The 19,215-nt window shown below is 35.9% G+C and overlaps 1 long non-coding RNA gene across 1 annotated transcript in view; it reads left to right on the forward strand.

Moving 5' to 3' along the window:
• Positions 1-18,893, forward strand: part of LOC137764810 (uncharacterized) — a 496,427-nt gene extending 477,534 nt beyond the window's left edge. Inside the window, exon 4 of the long non-coding RNA XR_011074063.1 lies at positions 18,874-18,893. This is a non-coding gene — a long non-coding RNA (uncharacterized lncRNA). The remainder of the gene's footprint in view (positions 1-18,873) is intronic.
• The last annotated feature ends 322 nt before the right edge of the window (positions 18,894-19,215 follow it).

Below are 19,215 nucleotides of genomic sequence, written 5' to 3' on the forward strand. Positions count from 1 at the left end.
TTCAATTGAGATATTTATTTTTGTGATGTTGTGTTGTATGAGTTCTTTGTATATTTTATTTTATTTTTTTATTATTTTTTTTTTATTGAAGAAGCCTTGCATCTCTGGGATAAATCCCACTAGATCATGTTGTATGATCCTTTTAATGTGTTGTTGGATTCTGATGCTAGTATTTTGTTGAGGATTTTTACATCTATATTCATCAGTGATATTGGCCTGTAATTTTCTTTTTTTGTACTATCTTTGTCTGGTTTTGGTATCAGGGTGATGGTGGCCTCGTCCAATGAGTTTGGGAGTGTTCCTTCCTCTGCAATTTTTTGGAAGAGTTTGAGAAGGATAGGTCTTAGCTCGTCTCTAAATGTTTGATAGAATTCACCTGTGAAGCCGTCTGGTCCTGGACTTTTGTTTGGTGGAGGATTTTTAATCACAGTTTCTATTTCATTACTTGTGATTGGTCTGGTCATATTTTCTATTGCTTCCTGGTTCAGTCTTTGAAGGTTATACCTTTCTAAGAATTTATTCATTTCTTCTAGGTTGTCCACTTTATTGGTATAGAGCTGCTTGTAGTAGTCTCTTATGATGCTTTGTTTTTCTGCAGTGTCCATTATAACTTCTCCCTTTTCATTTCTAATTTTATTGATTTGAGTCCTCTCCCTCCTTTTCATGATGAGTCTGGCTAAAGGTTTATCAATTTTGTTTATCTTCTCAAAGAACCAGCTTTTAGTTTTATTGATCTTTGCTATTGTTTTCTTTGTTTCTATTTCATTTATTTCTGCTCTGATCTTTATGATTTCTTTCCTTCTACTAACTTTGGGTTTTGTTTCTTCTTCTTTCTCTAGTTCCTTTAGGTGTAAGGTTAGATTGTTCACTTGAGATTTTTCTTGTTTCTTGAGGTAGGATTGTATTGCTATAAACTTCCCTCTTAGAACTGCTTTTACTGCATCCCAGAGGTTTTGGATCATTGTGTTTTCATTGTCATTTGTCTCTAGGTAGTCTTTGATTTCCTCTTTGATTTCTTCAGTGATCTCTTGCTTATTTAGTAACGTATTGTTTAGCCTCCATGTGCTTGTGTTTTTTAATTTTTATCCCCTGTAACTGATTTCTAATCTCATAGTGTTGTGGTCGGAAAAGATGCTTGATATGATTTCAGTTTTCTTAAAATTACCAAGGCTTGATTTGTGACCCAAGATGTGATCTATCCTGGAGAATGTTCCATGTGTACTTGAGAAGAAAGTGTAATCTGTGGTTTTCAGATGGAATGTCCTATAAATATCAATTAAATCTATCTGGTCTATTGTGTCATTTAAAGCTTCTGTTTCCTTATTAATTTTCTGTCTGGATGATCTGTCCATTGGTGTAAGTGAGGTATTAAAGTCCCGCACTATTATTGTATTACTGTCGATTTCCTCTTTTAGAGCTGTTAGCAGTGTCCGTATGTATTGAGGTGCTCCTATGTTGGGTGCATATATATTTATAATTGTTATATCTTCTTCTTGGATTGATCCCTTGATCATTATTTGGTGTCCTTCCTTTTGTCTTGTAACATTCTTGATTTTAAAGTCTATTTTATCTGATATGAGTATTGCTACTCCAGCTTTCTTGTGATTTCCATTTGCATGGAATATCTTTTTCCATCCCCTCACTTTCAGTCTGTATGTGTCCCTAGGTCTGAAGTGGGTCTCTTGTAGACAGCATATATATGGGTCTTGTTTTTGTACCTAGTCAGTGAGCCTGTGTCTTTTGGTTGGAGCATTTAATCCATTCACATTTAAGGTAATTATCAATATGTATGTTCCTATTACCGTTTTCTGAATTGTTTTGCTGATGTTTTTGTAGGTCCTTTTCATCTCTTGTGTTTCACACTTAGAGAAGTTCCTTTAGCATTTTTTGTAGAACTGGCTTGGTGGTGTTGAATTCTCTTAGCTTTTGCTTCTCTGTAAAGCTTTTGATTTCTCCGTTGAATCTGAGTGAGCTCCTTGCCGGGTAGAGTAATCTAAGTTGCAGGTTCTTCCCTTTCATCACTTTAAATATATCGTGCCACTCCCTTCTGGCTTATAGAGTTTCTGTTGAGAAATCAGCTGTTGACCCTATGGGAGTTCCCTTGTATGTTATTTTTCCCTTGTTTCTTTTAATAATTTTTCTTTGTCTTTAATTCTTGTCAGTTTGATTACTGTGTGTCTTGGTGTGTTTCTCCTTGGGTTTATCCTGCCTGGGACTCTGTGCACTTCCTGGACTGGGGTGGCTATTTCCTTTCCCACGTGAGGGAAGCTTTCAACTATAATCTCTTCAAATATCTTCTCGGGTCCTTTCTCTCTCTCTTCTCCTTCTGGGACCCCTATAATGCGAATGTTGGTGAATTTAATTTGTCCCAGAGGTCTCGTAGGCTGCCTTCATTTCTTTTTTTATAAAGTAAATTTGTTTATTTATTTATTTTTGGCTGCGTTGGGTCTTCATTGCTGTATGTGGGCTTTCTCTAGTTGCGGCGAGTGGAGGCTACTCTTTGTTGCGGTGCGCAGGCTTCTCTTTGTGGTGGCTTCTCTTGTTGCGGAGCACAGGCTCTAGGCACATGGGCTTCAGTAGTTGTGGCGCATGGGCCTAGTTGTTCCGCGGAATGTGGGATCTTCCCGGACCAGGGCTCGAACCTGTGTCCCCTGCATTGGCAGGTGGATTCTTAACCACTTAGTCACCCAGGAAGCCCCTGTCTTGATTTCTTTTCATTCTTTATTCTTTATTCTGTTTCATGTCAGTGAAGTCCACCCTTCTGTCTCCCAGGTCACTTATCCGTTCTTCTGCCTCAGTTATTCTGCTATTGATTTCTTCTAGTGTATTTTTCATTTCAGTTATTGTATCGTTCATCTCTGTTTGTTTGTTCTTTAATTCTTTTAGGTCTTTGTTAAACATTTCTTGCATCTTCTCTTTGCCTCCATTCTTTTTCCGAGGTCCTGGATCATCTTCACTATCATTATTCTGAATTCTTTTTCTCGAAGATTGCCTATCTCTACTTCATTTAGTTGTTTTTCTCTGGTTTTATCTTGTTCCTTCATCTGGTACATATTCCTCTGCCTTTTTCATTTTGTCTGTCTTTCTGTGAATGTGGTTTTCATTCCACAGGCTGCAGGATTGTAGTTCTTCTTGCTTCTGCTCTCTACCCTCTGGTGGATAGGCTGAGTTCTTTGTATATTTTAGATATTAACCCCGTATCCAGTATATGCTTTGCAAATATCTTCTCTGAATTTAGTATGAGGCCTTTTCTTTTCTTTTTTTTTTTTTTTGATAGTTTCCTTTGCTGTGCAAATCTTTTTAGTTTGATATAGTCCCATTTGTTTATTTTTGGTTTTGTTTCCCTTGCCTTAGAAGATATGTCCAAAAAAATATTGCTGAGACCAATATCAAAGGACATACTGCTATGTTTTCTTATAGGAGTTTTATGGTTTCAGGTCTTACATTTAAGTTTTTAATCCACTTTGAGTTTATTTTTGTATATGATGTTAAAAAGTAGTCCAGTTTGATTCTTTTGCATGTAGTTGTCCAGCTTTCCCAACACAATTTATTGAAGAGCTGTCTTTTCCCCATTGTATATTCTTGCCTTCTTTGTTGTAGATTAATTGACCATATAAGCGTAGGTTCGTTTCTGGGCTCTCTATTGTGTTCCATTGATCTATATGTCTGTTTTTGTGCCAGTACCATACTGTTTTGATTACTGTAGCTCTGTAGTATAGTTTGAAATCAGGGTGCATGATACCTACGGTTTTGCTCTTCTTTCTCAAGATTGCTTTGTATTTTGGGTTTGTGTGTGTGTGTGTTTATGTACAAAGTTTAGAATTATTTTTTCTAGGTCAAAAATGCCATTGGTTTTTTTATAGCGATTGCATTGAATCTGTAGATTGCCTTGTGAAGTATGTTTATTTCAATCATATTAATTTTTCCAATCCATTAACATGATATATCTTTCCATTTGTTGGTGTCTTCTTCAATTTCTTTCATCAGTGTCTTATAATTTTTCAAGTACAGGTCTTTTACTTCCTTGGTTAGATTTATTTCTATGTATTTTATCCTTTTTGATGCAACTGTAAATTGGATTGCTTTCTTAATTTCTCTTTCTGATTTGTTGTTAGTGTATAGAAATGCAACAGCTTTCTGTATATTAATTTTGTATCCTGAAACTTTACTGAATTCATTGATGAGTTCTAGTAGTTTTTCAGTGGTGTCTTTAGGATTTTCTATGTATAGTATCATGTCATTTGCAAACAGTGGCAGTTTTACTTCTTCCTTTCCAATTTAGATTTTTAAATTTCTTTTGCTTATCTGATTGCTGTGGCTAGGACTTCCAATACTATGTTAAGTAAAAGTGGTGAGAGTGGGCATCTTTGTCTTGTTTCTGATCTTAGAGAAAATGCTTTTAGCTTTTTACCATTGAGTATGATGTTAACTGTGGGCTTGCCATATATGGCCTTTATTACATTGAGGTACATTCTCTCCATAGCTTGAATCTAGAGCTTGTTACTCAGATGTAGCTTCTGGGTTTGGCCAGCCCTGTGGAACAGATTTTATATCCACTTACTCAGCCAATCTTCAGGTTAAACAGATGAAAGGGAGAGAAGGAATAGTGAGGGAACATGCTATTCTCTGTGAACCAGGGTTGGAATGTAAAGAGAATATTACCTGAAAATATAAATGGATGTATCTTAATGTCAATTTAGTGCATTAAAATTATTGAGTTGCATTTCAAAAAGCAGCAGAATATAGGCAAAACTTATAAATGCTTCACTAAAGTAAATAAAAATCTAAATTTTCATTGTAAAATAAAATTTTTTAAGAAGGCAAGTACAGAACTTAGTAGCTGATGAGAGAAAATTCTCCATATCTCTCACATTTCTGTATGTCTTCTGAGAAGAGGTATTTCAGGTTTTGTTCAGGAATGTCCTTTCAAGAATGTTTGTAGAACAAACAGCTTTGGAAGACAGAGAAATGTCTACTTCAGAAGCAAAAAGCGGATTTGTTTTCAAAAATAACAAATGTAATGTCTTTCACCAGGGGAAAGACTGGCAGGTTTCTAGCAGCCCAACTAAAGATCAGAGTTCCTCAGCTATGACACAGACTCATTCTGTGAGCAACATACATAGGACACTTGAGAGTTGAGGGTAAGTGATGCAAACATGAAACTCATGCTTGCTGCTATGCCATAAATAATAAAATCCATTGTCTCTTGCCCCAGAGTCTCTGCTCTCTGCCAGAATCTATGAAATCATGGCAGGCTAGCAACTTAGCTTACAAGTAAGCTAAAATTCCAGATCCTTCACTGTTTTTGAGAATAGCACTAGACCAATAATGAATAGACTGGTAGGAAGTATTATTCAAATCTGAATTACCAACAAACTATAAGAGATATGACATAATAAAATCAATTTGAGATAGGGAGAAATGTAAATATTACAGAATCAGTGACAATTACAGAAGCTTTTAAAATGTTAAAAAATGTTTAAGGATGATATACTTCTTCTATCTCTCCAAAGAATCTTCAATGGGTTCTATGATATAAGTGAAATATGTGTAGGATATTTTCAAAGAGGTACTGTATTAGTTTCATATTATTATATAACAAATTATTGCAGACTTGGTAGATTAAAACATTATATATTTATTATCTCACAGTTACCGTGGGTCATGAGTGAGTCCAGGTGCATATTATCTCGGTCTCTTGCTTAGGATATCAGTTAGGGTTTAGGCTGGAAGAAGTCTTCCAAGTTCATTCAGGTTGTTGGCAGAAATCAGTTTTTTGTCACTGTGGGAATAAAGTCTCCACTTTCTGGATGACTGCAGGCTGCTTTCTGATCCTAGAGGACCCCACAATTTCTTAGCACCAGGCCTTTTACTGTCACTCTCACAATATCACGCTTATATCAAAGCCAGCAGGGGAATCTCTCTCTTTGGAATAGGACTTTGGAAAGTCCTATTTTAAGGACTTTCACCAGATTAAGTCAGGCCCACACAGAGTAATCTTCCTTTTGATTAACACAAAATCAAATGATTTGGGAGGTTAATTACATCTTTAAAATCCCTCATCTTTGTCATATAGGATAACTTAATCACAGGAGAAACCATCTGTCATATTCACAGGTCATACCTGCGCTCAAGGAGAGGGAATGCTACAGGAAGTGCACACCAGGTGCAGAATCCTAGAGACCATCTTAGAATTCTGTGTCTCTGGATATGTTTAAAAATAATTAAAATGGTAGTTTTTCCATAGAATGAATATCACAAGATACTATTTTAATGATAAAAATTCTTCTTAAAGGTTTAAGAACCAATGTAGTACAATGAAAAGAGAACTAAACTGAGACTGACAGAACAAAATGTATTCTAGTCCAGATTCTGCTATTATAAATTTGCTCTCTTTAACAAATTTTATCTTTATTTTTTACTTATCTCATTATTTATACATCACCTACTTCTGAAAAGTGTTTTAGGTGGCACATATACAATAGATCCAGCAAAGAAAAACATGAAGAAGAAAAAAAATAAGCAATCAAATAAAGAAAACATATGAAGGTTTTTGATGATATCCATATCAGAAAATATAAACCGTGCAGTGACTTCCTGTTCAACCTAAATGGATTTGCTAGTGAGGCACATGAGGAGAAATCTAGAATGACTAGAGTTAGGTTTTAGCACTGTAGAACTGAATTTCTGAACAAGGGGTCAGCAATACCAATCACAAGTGTGAAGAAACAAGGTTATTTTAATTTGACATTTGTTCTAATTTAGGGGTGAGAAAGGCAGCAAGCTTCTGTGGAAACGGGTGATACTGAGTCAGGCAATGGAAATTAATATTGCCTAATGTTCCATATGATGTTGAACAGAACATTATTTCATCAAGTTTCAGTGTGGAGAGTAAGTTCTATTCCCACAGGCAGATGCAGCTGGCAAACATAGGCAAGGGTAAGAATCTCTGTCTCAAAAGAGTATTAAAAAGTCTAATCAGGAAGTCAATTATTTATGAGATGAGAAATCACTAGGAAGAAGAGGAAAAGGGGGTGGAGCTTAATGAGCAGAATGTATCTCAGAATAAATAATTCAAAGCATGTCAGATTCTGGGCTTTGCGCCTCAAGACGAATTAAAAAAAAAAAAGTTCATTGGTGCTTTTAGGTTACTTCAGGAAAACAAGACCTGCACAAAGAGCTGTGGGTGAGATATCTCTGTTGCTTAAAAAAAGGCAGTGATGAATAACTCTTGGAGTGTATCTCTTGGATTGATTTGGAATTAATCTCTTTGGATTTATGTTTCATTTCTATAAGAAGCAAAAGTTTTGTAAGTGAAAACTAAACATCTGTATCACTAAAACAATAAACCGCTGTGCCATAAGAGCTCTGTTTTGGACCTTTTGCAGAGTATTTCATATATTGCAAAGAGGAATTATTTATTTCCTTGCAATAAAGGACCTTGCAGTTTTAATATCACAAGTAGTCCAAAGTCCTTGGATGTAGTATTAGCAAGGGAATGCCTGGTGGGACCTGAATACCAAATTAAATTGTGATTCTGTTCAAAGGGATTCGGAATGGAATTGATTAATGATCACTTGATAATACTATCTTGAGATTCTCAGAATCATATTGTTGAGTAAATTCTGTGGATATGTAAGGGTTGAGTTCTGCCACAATGGCATAAAATAAAAACCATAAAATAGTATTAAGAAAAATCCCGTATGTGTCTATTGGCTAATTAAAATGGGAAAAACTCAGGTTACATTAAAATATCTTTAAAAATCTGCATTGACGGCTTTGCCCATTACATCCTACCTATCTCTATCAATCAATTATCTATCTATCTATCTATCTATCTATCTATCTATCTATCTATCTATCTATCATCTATCTATCTATCTATCATCTACCTATCATCTATCTATCTAGATGTTTTGAGCTGCAAATAACAGAATATCTAATGAAAAGAGGCTTAAATAAATGGGTTTACTTTTCCTATTTGATAAAATTTGGAGGTTAGAATTTGCTAACATGCCAAATTGGTTCAGTGGTTTTCCATCAAGGATGTTGCTATAAATGTTCGTGTGCCCTCAAAATTCATATGTTGAAACTTATTCCCCTGTGTGATGGCTTTTGGAGGTATGGTCTTTGGCAGATGATAAGAGATCTAAGCCCTTATAAAAGAGACTCCAGAGAGCTCCCTCACCCTTTCTGCTATGTGAGAACACAATGAGAAGGTGGCATTCTATGAACAAGGACTTCTCACCAGACACCTAATCTGCTAACACTTTGACCTTGAACTTCTCAGTCTCCAGAATGGTGAGAAATAAATTTCTGTTGTTTATAAGTCACCTAGTCTATGGTATTTTTGTTATAGAAGCGGAAATAGTCTAAGATAGATGTGGTTGACATTACATGGATTTTCTTGCCTTTCTCATCATGTTTAGGAGATGCTCCAAACCTTGTGTCTACACCGTGCATCCAAATGTATGAAATGGTATGGATTCAATAAAAAGAATCTTTTTTTTTTTTAAGTATTGCTCTATTTTTTTTTTTTAATTTTTATTTATTTATGGCTGTGTTGGGTCTTCGTTTCTGTGCGAGGGCTTTCTCTAGTTGTGGCAAGCGGGGGCCGCTCTTCATCGCGGTGCGCGGGCCTCTCACTATCGCGGCCGGCCTCTCTCGTTGCGGAGCACAGGCTCCAGACGCGCAGGCTCAGTAATTATGGCTCACGGGCCCAGCCGCTCCGCGGCACGTGGGATCCTCCCAGACCAGGGCTCGAACCCGTGTTCCCTGCATTGGCAGGCGGATTCTCAACCACTGCGCCACCAGGGAAGCCCAAGAAAAAGAATCTTGAAAGACCGTCTCTCATCAAAGAAGACAAAAAAAAAAAATCTTTCTCCAAAACACCATCTCTTCTCAGTGAATTTTCCTGGAATATATTAACTGCTAGGCAACCTCATGTTAAACTCTAGGCTGGGGACCAGGTCCACATTTTCTGAAATAAAGTAATCTCTGCTCAATATACTTGAAGAACATCAATGTTTGGAAAGGAAACCTGGAGAAATAATAGGTTTAGCGTAGTCAGTCTGCCACATAATTCCTCATAAGAAATATTGAAAAAAATGTTTTTTTTAAATTTCAGAAACAGTTTGTCAGTTTGTATTTCATGAGGCACTGGTAGGTACTCTCCTGTTTGGTGTGCCAGATGTGCCATAATGTGTTTCTTTTCCTTTGAAACAAATCCAGAACTCAAACTCATTTCTCCCCCCTTGAAAAATCTTTTTAGTTCCTTGGAAGGATCCTTACCCTCAAAGATGTATCTATTTCCGGAAGGTGGAGCAATATACAGTCATTTACTGGGGCCCTCTGATATTCTGGGAAAATTCCTAGAGACTCTGTCTTCCAGAGTCTGTATACTGCCTGGGTGTTTGTGTGACACCATTCTTGACACATTCAGGCAACACTTTAGAATTGAGACTCGGCCAGATGATTCCTCAGCTGACTTTCGCAGTCACACCTCTTAAGTCTCTGAAATGTATTCTACCATTGGAGTCCTCAGGTCTCTAACATCCAAAAGGGATGCAGTCAGCCCCCATCTGGGATATACTCCCCTTGCTCTTTCACTCAGTCCTTAGAGTTTACAAAGCAGTCCTTTCTCCTAGTCCTCCTCTGTGGAGTTCCCCTGAGATGGCATATTGCATGAGGACTTGATGTTGGCATGCCCATTCCTCTCTCTGCTCCTATCCTCAGGGGGCTGTCTTTGCTTTGTTGTCCCAAAGTCTCTTAGAGGAACAAGGAGGGCTGTTGTCACTCGTGTGTCTAATATATTTGTTAAAGAACACCATGCAGCTCACAACTCTGGTATTTTCTGGTGTCCTCTGAGGCAATTCTTAACATCAAATCACTAGAGGCTGTTTTTTCTTGCTGTTATCTCTTGCACCTAGTAACTATTGTGAGTGTTCCGGCTTCATGATGTGTTGAACTTTGCTTCAGGAGCACATCTGGGTTTGGCAGATGATTACTGGTCAGTGATTAGGTCAGTGATTACTTTGTGTTTGTTACTCTTTGATGTCATGGCTCCAATGTTGCTCTGGTCATCTTGCCAGTGTTTCTTGACTGATGCCATGATTTTTCTCAAAATACCAGGTGGTTATATCTGACTGGCTTATGCTCACTTCACTTATGCTGGAAGCAAAACTGTACATGCTGATTCCTAAAACATGTCTATGTTTTTTTTTCTTTCCTATGAGATCTTCATCCTGGGGAGGCCCCAGGACAATCCCTATTTCAGAAGACTTCAAGTGGTATAATTCTGTCCTTGAATTCCTGAACCAGGGTCAAAGCAAACAATTAAAAGACTTCTAACTGGGTTCCAACTCTTGGCTGACCATCCATCCACTTTTCCTCTATAGTTAACCTTGCTAAGATGAGAAATGGGGATATCTCCATGGTAACACATGAACTCTGAACTTCTTTGGTACCATTGCAATCTATGTAGCCCTTGCTGTCCCTTGCTACAGTTGAACCCATTGCAGAAGATATAGTTATTTATCCTTTTCTGCTCAATCTTATATAATAACTTCACTAACATGGAAGATTTTTTTCTTTCTTAACTATGACATGGATTCAAAAGCTATCAGGTTGAACAGAACCTATTTAAGTGATGTTACGTTATCAGACACAGGCACTGAGGATAAGCTACGTTGTAATCATAGATGATCTTAATATAGGGCCTTAGAGAATTTAATATCATTTTCTATCTCCTCTGAGCCATATATTAACCAAAACTCAAAAACTTTCTCTCCCAAGTGCTAATATAATGCGTTCTGAAAACTCCAACAGATTTTTGTCTGTGGTGACTTCAGTTATGGTCTATAGAACTTACTTCATCACCTGTTTCATTATATTAGTTAGTTTTAAAAAGAAAATTTAAATAAAATTCTACCTGTGAGATAATTTTAGATTTATAGAACACTTGCAAAGGTAGTACAGAGAGTTGCTGTATACCCTTCACTCAACTTCCCCAATGTTAATATATTTCATAACAATAGTATATTTGCCAAAATTAAGAAATTAGCATTGGTACAATACTACTAACCAAACTACAGATTCTATTCAGATTCCACCAGTTTTTCTACTAATGTTCTTTTTCTGTTCCAACATCCAGTCCAGGTTACCACATTGCATTTGGTCATCATATCTCCTTACTCTAATCTGAGACAGTTTCTCAGGGTTTCCTTGTTTTTGATGACCTTGACAGCTTTGACATATACTGGTCAGGTATTTTAAAGAATGTCCTTAAATTTGGGTTTATCTGATGTTTTATCATGATTAGACTAAGGTTATGAGTTTTTAGAAAGGATATTACAGAGATGAAGTGCCTTTCTCATGGCATTATATCATGGAGCATATGATATCAACATCACCTATCACTGATGATATTAACCTGATTAACTAACTCGGTTAAGTTGTTGTCTGCTAAGTTTCTTAAGTCTAAAATTACTAATTTTCATTTTCCATACAGTATTTTTTGGAAATGAGTCACTAAGTCAACCCCGTAGTCAAAGGGAAAGAATTATACTCTACATTCTGGAGAAGGGATTATCTATCTATGTATCTATCTATTTATCTATCATCTATCTATCATACATCATTTAGAATTATTTTCCCGTGTCTATATCCTACCCTTAGAAACCCCAATACCAGTAAGAAAATACAGTAGTGTTACCATCTTTCCTTTTTCTTTGGTTTATATTATGAAGATAGGCACAACCTGTGTGAGTGTCCATCTGTATGACACAGCACAATTCAGCTAATCTAATTATCTGAGTGAGGATGCATTCCTGGTTACTTCCCAGTTGTGATTGGTCTATAGTGCAGATGCACCCTCCTCTCAACAATCCTTGATGGGATATCAAAGTGCTGGTCCACTAGGCTTCATCAGCTTGGCAATAAAGATGAGGCTCCTAATTATTCTGGTCTTGGTACCCATTTAGTGATGCTGAAACTCAAAACACCCTACAGAGTACCCTCCAAGTAATTCTTGAAAGCTCATGGCTTATCTTACATGTTGTCACAATTGAGTCTGCAGCCCCCTGGTTGCTGATACTACTCTGTTGCGATCTGCAGAGTATTGCTGCAATTACCAGCGTTTTGTAATCTTACTTTCAGGAGTCACTAAATCATACCAACTGGGAACCTACTATCTCACTCTGTGGATAACTATGGTGTACTACTAACTCACCAAGAATCTGTTGACTTCCTCTGGATGAATTCTGGCTTTTTGGACTTCTGTTATGATATAGGAAAGTTTCACCTCCCCTTTGCAGTATTTTGATAGAGAAAACCCAAAGTGATAAAGCCTATGTTCTAGTATTTTGGAGACTTTTCACTTCCTTTTCTTTCTCTTTTTATATTAATTGATTAATTAATGTTTGGCTCATCTTATCTTCATATGGCTGGGTATTGAAACAAAAGGGTAACAGGCAAGGAAAAGAAGCCAGTGACATTGTGCTCTTTTCAGTATTTCTTGTAACATATATATGATGGCTAAAGGTTCAATTCACATTTATAAATTATTTGTGTCTCTTCTTCTCTAAATATTCTTAGTCATGTGTTTTGTCTATCTTTGTTTTTATTTTCTATTATTGACTTTTAGCACTGTCTATCATCTATCTGTATTTATTTTATTTTATCAGGTATATGCTTTATAATATCTTCTCCCTACTTATGGCTTTGTTCTTTTTTCTTTCTTTCCTTCCTTCCCTTCCCTTCCCCTCCTCTCCTCTACCCCTTCCTCCTTCTTTCCCTCCTTTCTTTCTTTCTTTCTTTCTTTCTTTCTTTCTTTCTTTCTTTCTTTCTTTCTTTCTTTCTTTCTTCCTTTCTTTCTTTTCCCTTCCTTCCTTCTTTCATCTTTCAAATTTTATATGGACAGAAGTCCTTACTTTTATGTAGTTGATTCTTTTACTACTTTTCTTTATATTTTAGGTTTTTTTAAAAGAAATAATCATTAGTTCACAAAAGTGACTTATCTGTAATGCAACTCCTAGTTTCCTTTCCTCCTGAGACTACACAAAGTATAAAGACAAGTCACAGAGTGGGAAAAGATTTTAAAATGAACATACCAGGCAAATACTTTGTATCTAGAATATACAAAAAATACTCACCAGTAAATAATAAAAGATAAATAGAGATATTGATAAAGAATATAAAACGTGACTTCACAACAACAAAAAAGCCCCAAATGCCTGATAAAGATGAACATATGTTCAGTCTTGTTAGGAATCAGGCAAATGCTAATTAAAACCACAATTAGATAGCATCACACATCCAGCACATTTGAAGAAATTATAAAATCTGAACAAATGTTGGGAGAATATGGAGCAACTGGAATTCTTGTGTAATGCCAATATGTAATTGTAGGAACTATTGAATACATTGGGAAAAGGATGGGCAATTATCTAGTAAAGCAAAAAACAAGCATAACCTGTAACTCAACAGTCCCATGCTTGGGTATATATTCCACAAGAATGGAAGCTTATTCATAAACACACATAAGGATTATGATAACACTGTTTGTAACACATCAAAGCTGGAAACAACACAAATAATTATAGAGTATATGAACAAATCATGATACATTGATGTTATGGAAAACTGTACAGTCATGAAAATGAAGGAATTGTATAAGTAAGCAACAAGCTAATAAGAATCTAAAGGACATACTGTTGAAAGACACAACAGAGTATATGCACTGTGATTACATTTAAACAAAATCCAAACTTTGTTTGGATACTAATAAAACAGGAAAAATAAGGAAGTAAATTCCTCAAAGGCTAGTGACTACAAAGGTTAGAGGAAGTTATGATCAGGAAGTCATATGAAGGCTTCTGGAATATATATATATTTTTAAATTATTTGAGAATTACAGGGAACTCACCTCACAATGATTTATATTTTATGCAATTTTCTCTGTTTGTCATATTTCACAATAAAAATGCTTTTAAAGAGCAAAATATTGTGGTTGGATTCAATCCCATTACCTAAATAATATAAATGTGACTACATATATTACTTGGCATTTCTACATTGTGTTATTATAGGTTATCTCCATATTTTTGTTTTTCTTTATTTTGGAAGATATGTAGATACATAAAATCAGGTTTTAGTCATGTAATATTACCATTTAAAAAATTGATTCAAGAGGAAAGAAATAACATGGTTTGTAATTCTTCATTATGTTTAGCTATTGAGTGTGAAATGTTTTGTTTTAATTAAATGTGTTCTGCTCACATGGAGTTTTTGGAGTATCTAAAATTCTAGAAAAAATAATATTTTTAACCTGCCAAACCTGATGTGTTAAATCATTTATCACCAAAATGCACTGAATGTATTTGGCTCTTTTGAAATATCCTTCAACCATGTGCCCCAGTTTGCTGACAACATGGAATATTTCCAGTTCTTTAGGGGCATCTCTAAATTTTGTGAAAATTATAATTTACATTTTTTGAGCTTACATTCTGCCAACTACTGGGATTCATATATATCTTAGGATGTCTAAGAGAATGGTTGGGTATCCTAACAAGACTATTAGGATGAGAAACTGAGCAGCATATTAGGGAAGAATAGCTCGAATGTTAATATACAATCAGTTCTGTGAGAGAAGCAACTCCATGACTGAGAGTGCAGGTTCTGAATCAAAAGTGAGTTTAGACTTGTCTCCCCCATTTCTGTTTTGCATGACTTTGAGCATGTTATATAACTATTTTGGGGCCATAGTTTCATCATATATACCATAACACATTAATTGTACCTAATACAATTATTGTGAGTATTAAATAAGATAATGTATTACAAAGCTTAGCTAAATGTCAGGTATACAGCAAACTCTCAATAAATTGTAGCTATTTTTATAGTGCTTAATTTAAGACATGTCCAAATAAGAGGTTTTTCACAGAGTGTTGACCCAACTGAGAAGAACGTAGCGCTCTATGGCTCATTGACCATAGCAATACCTCCTCTATATTCAGGTTCAAGTGTCAGACTTGGGAGGCAGGGCCCAATGAGAGGCATGTAGGTTTTTAGGTATCAGAGACCTTTGAAGAGATGCTGAAGGACATTATAAATGAGCAATCAAGAAGCATCCCCTGGGTGGCAGCTGCAAAAACTGGGTCACCAGATGTAAAAACTGTGGTACGAGATAATGTGCACAAGCTCCCCTCTGGGAAAAACTCTCACTCTCAAGCATAGCGGGGGCGGGGGGGAGTGCAAAGATGGCACTGCCTGAGAAAAGAAAAGAAAAAGTAAAGAAAATAGGGAAAAGAGAAAAGAAAAACAATTTTTAAAAAGATGGCATCAGCAGGCTTTAGCAAGGCAGAGGGCGAGTGTAGAAGATGGTGCCTGTGGCTAGAGCATAAAGATGGCACCTACTGGGAAAGAAGGAGAAAAAAAGATGGCATCTACCAGCTTTAACAACGGGGGATAGAGAGCAGGAAGATGGCTTCTGAGCCTTTGTCCCTGGAGAGTATCCCAGCAGGCCCTTGCCCCTCAGACCAACACGGTAAAATTAGCAAGTGAATTTTTTTCACATAAAGTCGATGCTTTTCAAAGGGCTGTTTCCGCACTGGGCCTTTGGGCTATGGAGTCCAAGAGCATGAGCCTTTTAAGAGTCATTTCTCAGTTCACCACAGCCCTGCAATTCTCATGGATGTGAATCTCATTGGTCCTCAAAGCCAGATGCTCTGGGGGCTCATCTCTCAGGTACTGCTCTTAAAAGTTGGGGTCCCCAGTGTGGGGTATAAACCTTTAACTCCTTAGGGGAAAGCTCTGGGTTTGTGAGTTTCCTCCCGATTATGGGTTGCTGCACTGGGGCTGGGGTTTACAATGAGATCGTGTCTGTTATTTCTATGGCTTCTGTGTGGTTTTTCTCTCATTTGCCTGATGTAAAGAGGTTACTTCATCAGTTTTTAGACTTTTCAGAGGAACTTTTCCATATGTAACTGTAGATTCGGTGTGTCCGTGGGAAGAGGTTAGTTTGGGTTCACCCTATGTTGCCATCTTGAACCAGAATTCATACAGATATGTTAGTAGTGTTTTTTCCCTTAATTGACAAAAATTGGAAATGATCCAAATGTTCATTAACATGAGAATATATAAGTAAACTGAAGTATATTCACGTAATCGTATACAGCAATGAAATTGGATAAACTATTGTTATATGCAACAATATGGATAAATCGCAAACTTTATATTGAGCACAAGAAGCCAGAAACAGAAAGAGTACATATTATACGATTCCCTTTATCGAAATTTAAAATATACGTACATAATCTAAGGTGGTAGCAGTTAGAATAGGGGTTATCTCATGGTTACTTAATGGGAAGGTACATAGAAGAGCTTACTGGCTTCTGGAAGAGTTCTTTATCTTGATCTCTATGTTGGTTACATTACTGTGTACATATGCAACATTTCAACAAGCTGTACATTTAAGATCAGTGAACTTTTCTGTATGTTATACCTCAAAAAATTAAAAATAATATTGTTTTTTCTATACACTAGCAATGAACAATAAAACAGAAATTTCAAAAAAACATAATTTAGAAATACCAAAATGATCAAATACCTAGGAATATATCTAACAAAAAAAGTGCATCTACATAGAAAACTATATTGCAATATTGAACAAAATAACTAGAACTTAATAAAGGGATATGTGATGGCCTTGGGTGAGAAGTATTAATATTGTGGGGCTGTAAATTGTCCTAAAATTAACCTATAAATAGATTCAAGACAATTGCAATTCCAATCCTAGAAGGTGTTTTGTGTGAGTGTATACACGTGTGCATGTATACACGTGTGCATGTGTATGTGACAATTCACTAGCTGATTCCAAAAAAATTTGATGGAGATTTAAAGGACCAAAAATAACCAAGGTAGTCCTGAAGAGGAAGTCAGAATAGGATAATTGCTATCAAACCCCAAAATCAAAGTGAAGTTTAATATATATTTAAAATATATAATATATATTTATTTTTTACTTAGTAATATGCAAGGAATCTCAGGGACTATGGTGCCTTTCATCTTGTGGCATTGTCATCCCATGGAGCCTGAGAATCTCCTGCTGATGCCTCTGCCTCAACTGCTGGGAGATGGGAAAAGATAGAGACAGAATCAGATGTGATTTTTTTTAATGAGCCGGGCCTTTTTATTATAGACATTATTTCCAATTACCTTATACTGGCCAGAAATAGGTCTCATGACCTCACTGAATTGTAAATGAGACTGAAAAAGCTGATCTATTTCAACTCTCTTAAGTAGAAGGAGAACACAAATACTAGAAATCACCAGCATTTGAGTTCATAGCAATTGATGCTATCATAATAACATTTTTTCTGAGAGAAATGTTTCAATTAAATCTTACATCTCTTAGGGTTTTATATCACCATCACAATTTCTTAAGAGTTTCAGAAGCCTATGCTTCAAAATGGAATAGAGTTGATTTGCTGATTTATCAGTTATTATGTAAAATTTCTAAAAACATTACTATAGGGCTTCCCTGGTGGCGCAGTGGTTAGGAATCCGCCTGCCAATGCAGGGCACACGGGTTCGAGCCCTGGTCTGGGAAGATCCCACATGCCGCAGAGTGGCTAGGCCTGTGAGCCACAACTACTGAGCCTGCGCGTCTGGAGCTTGTGCTCCGCAACGAGAGGCCGCGACAGTGAGAGGCCCGCGCACCGCGATGAAGAGTGGCCCCCACTCGCCGCAACTGGAGAAAGCCCTAGCACAGAAACGAAGACCCAACACAGCCAAAAATAAATAAATAAATTAATTAATTTTTTTAAAAAACAAAAAAACCCCACATTACTATAGCCTGAACCTTAATTATGAAATTCAGTTTCAGTGTGAGCCAGAGTTTTTTTTTTCTACTGTTCAGGGGATCAAGAGAAAGAAATCTTACGCAAAATTTGACAAAGTACTAATACAAATTGTGAAAAATGAAGCAAAAGTCCCAAGAAGAGAAATTTCAATGCAAGTGAGCCAAGATTTATTCCAAGTTTTTGGCAATTAAAATATTTTGCATATGAAAGCCTTTGGAATATTTGCTATCATTATTGAAAGCCTCAAATGCATCAGCTTTCATTTTCTAAGCTGTATAAAGGAAACAAACAAATGAAACTAGCTCCACTGTGTTTCATACAGATGTGTAGAGATGCTTAGACTATGTGTTCTATTTTCCCAAGCCAGATGCTTAGGAATATGCCATGGCTAGATGATTCTTTTTTATCAAGATGTGGTTTCAAAGGCAGCATGATTCTTTATGAACTGAGGCATAAAGTAATGGACAGTCATGTGGTAATACACAAAAAAAGATAGCCAAAGAAGAAACATTTTTGATAAAATGAGAAGATATCTTCTAACATGTTTTACATTTTCAGTAGTTAAAACAATACATACACAGAAACATTATTTAAAAAAGAAAAAAATGGAAAAAAGGAAAAGAAATCTTATTTAAATCAGAACTGAGCTTATGATATATGTGCACAGGTACTAACTGCATTTTGATGTTAATTAAAATACTACATAATATTTGTGTTTAATTTTGGGGAAAAATAAGAAAGCAGATGCAGGGGAGTCTTGCCCTCCAACAAACCAATGGAAAAAATATATTTAACAGGACAGTATAAATATATTTAACAGGACAGATATCAGAATTATGATAGAAATTACCATATTCTCTAAAGCCTAAAAGACCCTAAAACCAACATTTTCTGTAGTTGTAGCATTACTAATTTTCCATCCTCATCAGTTCGTATGGTGTTCTTTTTCTCAGTGATTTTAAAGTTTTTCTCCATTAGACAACAAAGGTAATGTTTGTGTACTGTGTTTCAGGAAGAAGCTATGTATTGGGGCACACTCCAGCTAACTGCAAGTAGACTTCTGCTATTACTTTGCAAATGTATCTCAGCCATAACCCAATAATCTTTTCTTTTATAGATTTATTAGTATATTGTTTATAAGGAAGAGATATTCAACAAAGGGACTCTTAGTTCAACAAATGTTTATTTTCTTTTTATATGACTGCATTAAGAAAAACTACATTAATATGTGTTTATTAAATAATCTATTATATAATTGTAATCATTTTCCAGTAATTGTCATTTAATATGATGATGAAAATGACTGAAAACTCTATCTTAAATTAACTGAAAAATTCTAGAATTTATAGTTCTT

The sequence above is a fragment of the Eschrichtius robustus genome, chromosome 5 (genome assembly GCF_028021215.1).
Source record: "Eschrichtius robustus isolate mEscRob2 chromosome 5, mEscRob2.pri, whole genome shotgun sequence".
Lineage (NCBI taxonomy): Eukaryota > Metazoa > Chordata > Mammalia > Artiodactyla > Eschrichtiidae > Eschrichtius > Eschrichtius robustus.